Raw genomic sequence first — 11,113 nt, 5'->3', positions numbered from 1 at the left:
ACCCCAAAATCTTGATCTACCAAAGATAGAGTTGAAACATAAATCTTTGAAAATACAAGTGAATTGTACCTTTTAATTCAAGGGAAAGTGACATTAAGATGCACTAACCCAGTTTGTTGCTAACATTATTTTGTTTCTCCACAAATTGGGCATTTAAAGAGTCAAGGTATAAGCCAAAACTAGGAAGGACAAACTACTAACCAACACAACATATGCACAAGGAGATAACCAATGATAAGCCATCTCTCAAATGAACCCTCTAGAACTAACTCATGTACCATATCTCAAGATCCATATCCATGAAAGATAAACATAAATATAATGCACTTGAGAGAAAAAATGGGGTTTACCTCTCAAGTAGTAAACCAACAAGTAGACCAAGAGTGGGAAATGAGAATGCTTATCAAGATATCCAAGTCTCCAACTAAGACTCATCTAAGAATAATTTCCTCTCAAGTCCATACCAGGTGAATGCCCCTCAAACTTCCTATTGAAACCATTAACCGTTCCAAAAAATTATATCTCTAATAATAAGAGATATCAACATCACCATTGTCTCTAGGTATCTATGAGCACCTATAAACAATCAATCCACACCAACTCCAAATTCAAGATAGAAATATCATGAAGTATCCAAAAAATGATTAAATGTACTCAATTCCAAGAAACTAAACCAAGATCAATGTCAAAGTTCCAACCATGGCCTAAGGAACATAAACATGACAACATGATCTTGCCATCTCAACCAAAGAGATAACGTGCTCCTTATGAGCATACTATAACATATCAAAATTCTAACTGTGTACCAAGATTATACCATGACATAATAATGAAACCATCCTAACACTAAGGATAACATGTTAAATGAAAATATAAACTACACCTTTACCAAGAACCCCATGAGTCCTCAAGATGTAACCATCTCCACACACCATAAAGAAACCTATATATGCACACCATGAAGAAACATATATCCATACACCATGAAGATAACCAAGAACCCCATGAGTCCTCAAGATCCAACCATCTCACAGACCATGAAGATAGCATGTGTACCATACAAATGTCAAAGATGCTTATGTAGCAACATGATCTAAGACAAACCTCCAACATCTAAAAGCACTCAATAAATATCAATTCCAAAAACTCTAACTAAACCATGGTATTAAGTCACCCATGGCATCATAAAATCCATCTCTTACATTAATATCCCCTAGGTTTACACTCACACAACCAAAGTGTTAGTACCAAGTGAAATTGGGACCTGCAAACCAAGAAGATACAAACCAAACCAAGAACTAATCCCACACTTTCACCTCATTACTATCACAAGCTCTCACTAAATTGTTTGTCTAAACTATCCATGACATCATGATGAAAAACCATCCTCTAACCACAAGAATCAACCAATGCATCAAACCATCAAAGAGCTCAAAGTGCAAATCATGAGCTCCTCAAAAGAAACTAATAACCACGATCCTCAACCTAGAAGATATACCAACATAACCAAATCAGGATTCCAAACCAATGAACATCAAGGATGTACCTATATATCTAATCATGTCATGCCAAAATCCATGGTACCATGATCACATGCATGAACTGAGAAACTAACTCTTAAAGTGTCCAACTTGATAGTGTAAAATAGTCAACCACAGTTCTCCACCATGATTGTACCTGGTAACAACATCTCGTCCACTTCTACATGAAGAAAAACCAACAAATCATGTGACTAAGGACATAGACAACTCCAATCCAAGCCACCAATATGCATATGCATCAATCGTGAAAGATCTATGGGAGAAGACAACCCATATATAAGCCATAAATGCAACCTATAAGTATAGACCACTTACAACACTGCACAACTTGTAGACCCAACAAGTCATCATACAGATCCAACCTAAAAATTGATAATCATATCATCATGAGACCAAACTAAAATATGAACTAAGTATACAATGACATCAAATACAAATCTCCAAAATATACAATGCCATAAACTTACAATGTTACCATAGTCAATATAAACCATTTAGATCAATATATTACCAAATAAATCATGTCAAACCTACACCAAATCTAAACCAATGTTTTGAGCTCTCAAAGAGCTTTTTTTTGACTACTCGAAGTCTAAAATTTGACTTTGTATATCCAACTTATGCCTTCATATGTACTCAAAATAAACAATAAGTTTTGGGCTCTTAAAACTAGACAAAATTTCATAATCATAGAATCAAACCTACACCAAGTTGTAGTGTTCTAAATTAGCTTTCCAATGACTATAAGAAGTCCTAAATATGATGTCTTAAGAAAACGTTATGGTCAATTTACCAAGACAAAATTTTTACCATTTTCACTTCAATTTTTTTTTGGTGACAAAATTTTTGATGAGATTAAATTTGACCACTATCATGGGATGAAAATAAAAATCTTTACATTTTCTCTTCACATTGCCAAACTAGGACATATTATATATCAAAATTTATGGAAACATCAACCCAGATCCAATGGTAAGGTTTGTTTTTGCCATGAAGTCATTTATGCAAGCTACCCCCTAAAACCCTCATTTAAATGAAACATCCAGAAAAAATTTTTAGCCAATAGTTTTACATGCCCAAAATCTACCAAGATTTCATCATAACAACAAACCCAAAACTCTCAAATCTGCAATAAACAACTCATAAATCTTGCACTTTCTTTTATCCTGTCATGTATTCCTATGGATTCAATCTAGGATTACAACAATAAAACTATAGCTCTGATACCACTTGTAAGGAAACTTGCAACAAAGAATATAAGCATTTCCACATAACCCATAATAGATCTAAAATAAATATGTAGCTTAAATCCACATGCAAGAGAATAGACAACATACCCACAAAAATGTGACATAAAATATATCGCGAGAAGCCCGAATTGAGGGAAAAACCCATCCTCCAAAAGCATCCATCGCCATATTTTATTCATCATAAATACCATTGCAATACAACCATGGAAGCCTTCAAATCCATATCCACAACCAAGAATCCATGTGAACAAGCATGAATCCACACATCCCATGCCATGCTTCCAACCTTCACAAATGCTCTCTTGGTTAACCTGTCAAGCCCTGTCTTGCTCAACTCTTGTCTTTTCACCTTTTCATTTCTACAACTACCCTTATGGCTACTTATTTACTAGAAAGTCTCACAAAACCACCTTGAGTGGTATTACATAAACCATGTGCTACCTAACCCATTGACCCCACATTTAATATTGGGCATTTAAATATTTTCTCCAATATTAAATAATTACGTCAAATATTATCACAATGTTACAATACAAGTAATCAAGTATATTCCATGGGAATGTTTATATGTTGCATGTCCATCTAGGTGCTCCTAGGTACAACATTACATAATAAAATAAAATAATACAATATAAAAATATTATGTAATTTGTGCAACATCCATTATCTCAACAACCTGTTTCTGAATTGGAGATTAAAACTACTTTATTCAGTTTAGGGAGTGATAAAGCCTTAGGGTCAGATGGCTTTCTAGTGTTATTTTTTCAAAAGGTGTGGAATGTTCTAGGAAAGGATCTTTTGGAGGTTGTTGAAGAATCATGGAAGGGAGGATCCATGTTTAAGGATTTCAACAATACTATATTGGCATTGATACCTAAAAGGGCTCTAAGGAATCCTTTGAGGACCTTAGACCTATTCCCCAATGTAATACTACATATAAGGTTATTTCCAAGGTTATTGTGAATAGGTTGAAATTGGTGTTGTTGACCATCATATTAGGGGAGTAGAGTGGATATTCCCCTAGGAAATCTATATATGAAGGTATCATTATTATGAATGAAGCTATACACTCTTTAAAAATGGCTAGAGACTTGGGCTTGATGATAAAATTGGGTATCAACAAAGTTATGATAATGTAAATAGAGCCTTCCTCCTTAAAGTTTTAAATTGTTTTGAATTTTCCCCTGGCTGGTGTAACTGAATTCATAGTTATTCATCGCAAATCATTCATAGTCTCTCAAACAATGTCTAAAATCTAGGTGAATTGTGTTATTTTAAAACCTCAAAAATATATACATTGGTGGACAAAATAAATTTTCATATTAAAATATTAATTTTGTGGTCGAATTATTTTATTGTATTAGAACATAAAATATATACATTGGCAAATAATAATATTTTCAAAATTAAACATTAATTTTGTGGTCAAATTGATTCATTGCGCTATTGCTAGACATAAAATATATACATTACAATTATATGGTTAAATTTTATAATAATATTACAATTGAATTCATTAAATTTTATTCTTAAAAAACAAGTAAATTAGAAAATGTATATCTATCTCCCATCTCTAAAGGGCTAGAAACAAGATTGATGCAATAACTTTTTTATTAAAATATTTAAATATATGTAATACAAAATGATTACAAAAGTTAGATAACTTATGAACAATTGAAAATAAAGGTGTGATGTTATGATGTGGAATTGATCATAACAATAATCCAACTATCATATGCCAATAAATAAATAGTATTAATTAGTAAAGTTAATATTTAATTCCTCAAAAATATCATATCAAGTGTTTCATTTGACCATGTATGGAGAAATAATGAATTCCATGTTTCCACATGCTTACTCTAATCAAATTTGATTCAAATATTAATATACTTCTTTGTGATCTTTCATAAAGAAAACTACTAACAAGGGAAATCAATTAAATAATTAAATACTTTGGAAAATAAATTTAATTAGTTAAATAACATTAAAAATAAATCAGGCCATATTTTTTATGGAGATTAGATCAAACCTCCAATTTTTTTAAAAAAAAATTGGTCATGCTAGCAATAAGGCAACAACTAACTTTAACAACTAATTCAAACTAGTCTAACATAAGACGAGACAAATGAATTTATAATTGAATGTGATAAGTCATAATCTCAAAGACACCAATGTCCCTAAAACCTTGTATTTTCACTATATAGTACATAGTACATACTATAAATAATCTATCTCTACAAGAAGTTGCCTTGGAGAAGTGTTAATTTATTCCATTGTGTGAAAGCTGAAATAATAATATCGATATGGTAGTAAAATGCTAAAAAAAAATTAGTGATGTTTACCTTCATATATGTTTTATATGCATAAGGTCTCATGGGCATGAAATAATGATTAGGAAAGTTGTAGATGGAGATAGTATTAGATCAATAAATGTTTTCTTGGTAAAAAAATTATATGATGTTTGATTTGAATCATTATGTTACCAACATGAGGATATTCGATGTTGGTTGTAAAATTATTATGTTTTACTATTTGTGAATTTGACTAACTTGATAGAGACTGATAGCAAGGGATATGAAGATTTGACTAGATGATTGACAATCAAACTTAGGTTGACCTTACTATGCATGCACCTTGAATAATTGACTTGATGTTCTAATATCTTGACGAGTATCTCATTATGATAATTCACTGTTTAATTGATTTTATCTTGGTTAGTTGATTCGAAGAGACATTATGTTGTGATAAATATGTTTGCATAAAAGAATTTTGGAACTGGAAGTTTAGATAAGTATGCTAAATTGGAGTAAAACATAAGGAAATTTCTCTACAACTAAGTATGGAAGACGAACACCTAAGTGCCTTGGCTCCCATACTGTACAACCTAGCATCCCTTCATTTCATATATTTTAGTGTTTTTTGTAGTCATGGTTTAATTATTTTTTATTGTGGGATTATTTTTATTGTTTATCTTTGTGCCTTGGTGTGCTTTTGTGGATTTTTTGTCTCCTTTCCGCATCTTCATAAACCCTCACCTCTATTGGTAGTGGGCCAACTGTTGGAATACTTTAGAATAACTGAGGGCGGGGGGGTGGGTGGTTGAATCAATTATCCAAGGTCTAGATGTGTAAATACAAATTTTTGCAGCTTAGTGAAACTAGAATATATCCATGCATGCATCCTTAAGATTATGCAATCACCAAAATTTGTAGGTTACTGTCAAATCAAATTTTAGAAATTTAAAGCATGAAACATAACAAATTCATCAAGACATTTGACACAATGATTAACATGGAAACCCAGTTTGGGAAAAACCACCAGTACCATGCTACTCCTTTTCACTCTTTTGAAGTGATGCCCTATGAAAGGCCAACCTTGTTAAAGGTTATAATACACAATGTTAAATGTGATCCAGTTAGGGATTTCAATCACCCTATTAGAAGTGAGCCTTGTTAGAGGACTTTAGGCCATTCACTTGGAATGCAACCTGATTAAAGGATATAAAAATGACTGTTAGATCAACCTTACTTCAAAGGATTTACCCTAAACTAATACAATTGTTATAGAGTAACAATAGAGCTTTAATCTGATACAACTTACAACTTCTCTTACAGATTACAAATCTCTATTCAGTCCTCAATTATGCTTGGCCTTCATACTTTGTAGCTCTGATAGCTTGTTCACCCTTCAAGCATTTGTCTCTTTAAGCCTTCTTGCTTAACATGCCATTGCAGACTCTTCTCTTAGGTCACTTGATGAAGCAAAACCCTTACCTCCTTCTCTTCCTTAGGTTCTCACACATGGAAACTTTTCTTTATGACCATACATTCCTATAAATAGGAAATTACGATATTTTCCCACTTATTTTCCATCGTCAAAATTTAGGGCTTGGATGGATTAGGTAGGATACAATGTATCTACCCCATATCTCATATCTCTTCTAGAAACTTCTCCTATAATCCATTTGAAATTGCCTAAAAATAATTTACCTCAAATTCTGTGCCACTAGCTCATCAACCTTATCTTCCACCTGGTTCACAAAATTCAAGAAAACAAACTTGTTAGCTCAGATTCAACAAATCTTTGATCTTTAAAATAATGCAATAGCTTAGCATTATCAACCTTCTAATGCTTGGCACATACTACATTTCTCAACATCTATTATGAAATCACTTGGCATCAACTAAAGTTCATTGATGCTCGACATCAACTAAACTATACTCGACATCAATTGTCTTGCTTGGCATCCACTAGAATTTTTCTTTTACTTGGCTCCAACTAACTTTCTTCTTGGCTTGCACTGACTTTTCTCAACACCTACTATCTACTTGGTCATGCTTGGCAGACAAACTTTGTGTAACTTTTTCTTCTAAACTTTCTAAGTGTAGCCAACATTTGTAACCTTAAGTGGATTATCAATACATCATGTCATCACTATCTTAACTGATCCTTGTACTTCATTACATAATCATGACTCAACCTTTCCTCTAGGTGCTTTTGTTACATCTTATTGATCAAATCCTCTTCATCAATCAACTAAGTGATAGTACTTGAATCTTATAAGTAGTTTTCTTACCAGCAAATAATAGGTTTGACATCAGTGACAAAACAATGATTGAAACACATAGTCTTCTTCAACAATTTCCCTCTTTCAATAATCTCTCTCAACAATGATCTTTTCAATCAGATCTCAACAATCTCCCTCTTTGGCATTGATGGAAAACAAAAATGATCAACTAAGTCAATCAAATGATGAACATCTTGTTCAACCAAACTGACTAGGTTAAAAACGTAAGACAATACCAAAAAGAAAATTTGTATCAAAATTTCTCCCTCTATTAGCAACTTCCATCTTTTGATTAGGTTAGAAAACTCCTTATGACTTCCTTCTTGTATCTTTTTCATCGTATGTGTGATTTCTTCTGATATTGTTGATTAGTAACACTCTTCATCTTTTTGACAACAATCTGTTGATACTTCCCTCTTGATACTGTTGATTAGGAATATCTCCCTTAGCATTTATACTAACAAAAATTTCTTGATACTTCCCTCTTTGATTATACATTCTGACTTTGATCTATCTCCCTTGTGATCAATAAATCTCTCCCTCTTTTCTAGCTCTTGATCAATATCTCCTTATCTATTCTGACTCTTGATTAGTAGAATATCTCTCTCTATGACAACAATGCCAAAGATATATCATCTTTTTATCTATAATGTGTAGATATAGGCTTTTGCAGTTTCTTCAGTTTCTCCCTCTATCATCTTGCTTATGATTGATTTGAAGTTTTAGTTCTGTGATTACTTTAGGCAACTCCTAAAGTAAGCTCCACTACATCAATTTGTATTATATGAATATCAACTTGTTCGATGCAGGGAACTCCTCTTGTTACTTAGATAGCCTTTGATAGGGGTATCACCCCTAATTTACCTCTTAGATACTCATGAGCATCCTTAGGTAATGGTTTTGTGAAGATATTAGCAATTTTCTCCTTTGTGTTAACATATTTCATCTTCACCTCTTTATCTTGAACTAACTCTCCCAAGTAATGGTACTTGATTGCAATTTGTGTGCATCACTGGGTTCTTTGATATATTGATAGCACTTGTATTATCACATTAAAGTATCACAGGTTCTGTGATTTGTTCCTTCATTCCTTTGAGTAGCTATTTGATCCATACAATGATTGTGCAATTTACATCAGCAACAACATATTCAGCTTCAACAGTAGATTGTAAAGTACAACTTTGTTTCTTGCTAGTCCATGTAACTAGCTTCTTGCCTAAGGAAAATGCTCCTTCACTGATGCTCTTTCTATCATCAATGTTTCCAACTCAATCAACATCAGTGTAGGCTCTCAATTTAAACTTTTCATTCTTCTTGTAGTATAGACCAAATTCTTCTATTCCTTTCAGATATCTCATTATTCTCTTCACAACCATTGAATGATTTTCCCTAGGATTAGCAGAGAATCTTGCAACTATACCTATAGATAATGCAATATTAGGTCTGTTATGTACTACATATTGCAATTTTCCAATCATAGACCTATACGTGGTTTGGTTTACCTTAACAAAATCATCATTCTTTGACAACTTATGTCATGTCGCCATAGTTATACTTACTAGTTTGGAATCCTCTAATCCAAAAGTTTTCAATATCTCCTTGACATACTTTGACTGAGTGATGTATATACAGTACTTCATCTGATAGATTTGTAAACCCACAAAAAAATTGATTTCTCCAAACATAAACATTTCAAATTCTTGCTTCATCTAATTTGCAAAATCCTTACATAAAGCATCTTGTCCTCCAAATATGATATCATCAACAAATATTTAGATAAAAAAATACCTTTGTCTTTCTCTATCTTTATGTACAGATTGTTGTTATCACCTATCCTTTCAAATTCAATCTTCACAAGATAGTTATGAAGTCTCTCGTACTATGCTCTTGGTCCTTGTTACAAACCATATAATTCTTTGTGCAATCTACATACCATGTTCTTATTGCTATCAAAAAAACTTTCTAGTTGTTCTATGTAAACTTCGTCCTCTAATATGCCATTCAAAAATGCAAGTAGAGTTCTTACTCCTTCCATTCTAACAACAGGGGCAAATGTCTCCCCATATTCAATTCCTTCTTCTTGTGCATATCCCTTGTAAACTAATCTTGCTTTGTTTCTTGTGGCTTCACCATTTTCATCTAGCTTGTTTCTGAATACCTACTTGATGTCAATCACATTCTCGTCTTCTGGTCTAGGAACTAGACTCCATGTTTTGTTCTTCTTTATTTGTTCAATCTAATCTTCCATGGCTTTGTACCAGTCAACATCTTCTAGTGCATATTTTATTGTTATAGGTTCTTTCATGCTTAGCAAGCATTTTTCACTTCTCAATCTATTTTTTGTTGTTGTTATAACATTTTTATCTCCAATGATTTGAGCAGCAAGATGATGTCTTTTGACATACTTAGACAATCTTGGTTCAACTCTTTTTTCTTCATTTTGCCTTTCAATTTCAGAATCACTGTGTGTATCTCTGTCAAGTATCTCAACGTCTCTTTCTTGTGTAATAATCTCAGAATCAAAATGTGCATCCACTTCATTTTGTAACTTGACATATGAATGCAACTCAACATTCATAGGGTGTGACTCGATAGACACTGTAACTTGTTGTTGATTTGTAACTTGATTTGTAGCATCTTTTTCAGCAAGCATACCATCATAAAAGTATACAAATCATTTGTATTATTTTGGCTTTTTCATAGGTTCAGCCTCATGTACCTCTATATATTCATCAAAATTCACATTTGCATTTTCCATAATTTTGTTAGTGTTAGTATTCAAACACTTATAAGCTTTACTCCTTGTGGAGTATCCTAGGACTATATCTTCATCACTTTTTGCATCAAGTTTGCCATTCCTAACATCTTTAAGAATGTAACACTTACTTCCAAATACCTTAAAGTATTTCACATTGGGTGGATATCCATACCATAGTTCAAAAGGTGTTGAATGAGTACCTTTCTTGATTTGCACATGGTTCAAGGTATAGACAACTGTACTTATAGCTTCTCTCTAGTATTTCATAGCAACATTCTTCTCCATCATGAGTGTTCTAGCATAGTCCATTATAGATCTGTTTCTCCTTTCAACTATTCAATTTTGTGGAGGGGTCCTAGAGGCAGATGTTTGTCTCTTGATTCCTCTATCATTATAGAACATCTCAAATTCACTTGATGTAGATTCTCCTCCTCTATTAGATCTCAAACATTTCAGACTTTTACCTATTTCCTTTTCAACTCTTGCCAATTACCACATGAACATTTGAAAAGCATTAGGTTTTTGTTTCAAAAACATAACCGTCATCATCCTAGAGTAATCATCAACAAATAGTATTATGTACTTTTCTCCCTTGTAGCTTTGCACCTCAATTGGTCCACACAAGTCAGTATGAACAATCTCTAGTATTCCTTTAGAGGTATAAGTTTTACTCTTAAACTTGACTTTATCATTTTGCCTAGCTAACATTGTTTGCACACTACATTATTAGGCTTCTTCAACTTAGGCAAACCTCTAGCTTTCTTCATGTTACTGATACTAACCAAGTTATCAAAATTAACATGACATAACCATTTGTGCCAAAGCCATACATCATCAAATTTTACAACAAGACAAGTAGCATCCTCTATATCAAGATAGAATAGATTACTTCTAATTTGATCACCTTTTCCAATCAGTTTTCCATTTGTGTCATATATCTTAGCAATCTTGTTTTCAAATTCAATCTTGCATCTGTTGGAAATGAGAATAGAGTAAC

This window comes from Cupressus sempervirens, chromosome 3 (assembly GCF_028749045.1).
Source record: "Cupressus sempervirens isolate cs-2001-9-10 chromosome 3, ASM2874904v1, whole genome shotgun sequence".
Taxonomy (NCBI): Eukaryota; Viridiplantae; Streptophyta; class Pinopsida; order Cupressales; family Cupressaceae; genus Cupressus; species Cupressus sempervirens.
The sequence above is the reverse complement of the archived record's forward strand: the minus strand, read 5'-3'. Positions refer to the sequence as shown.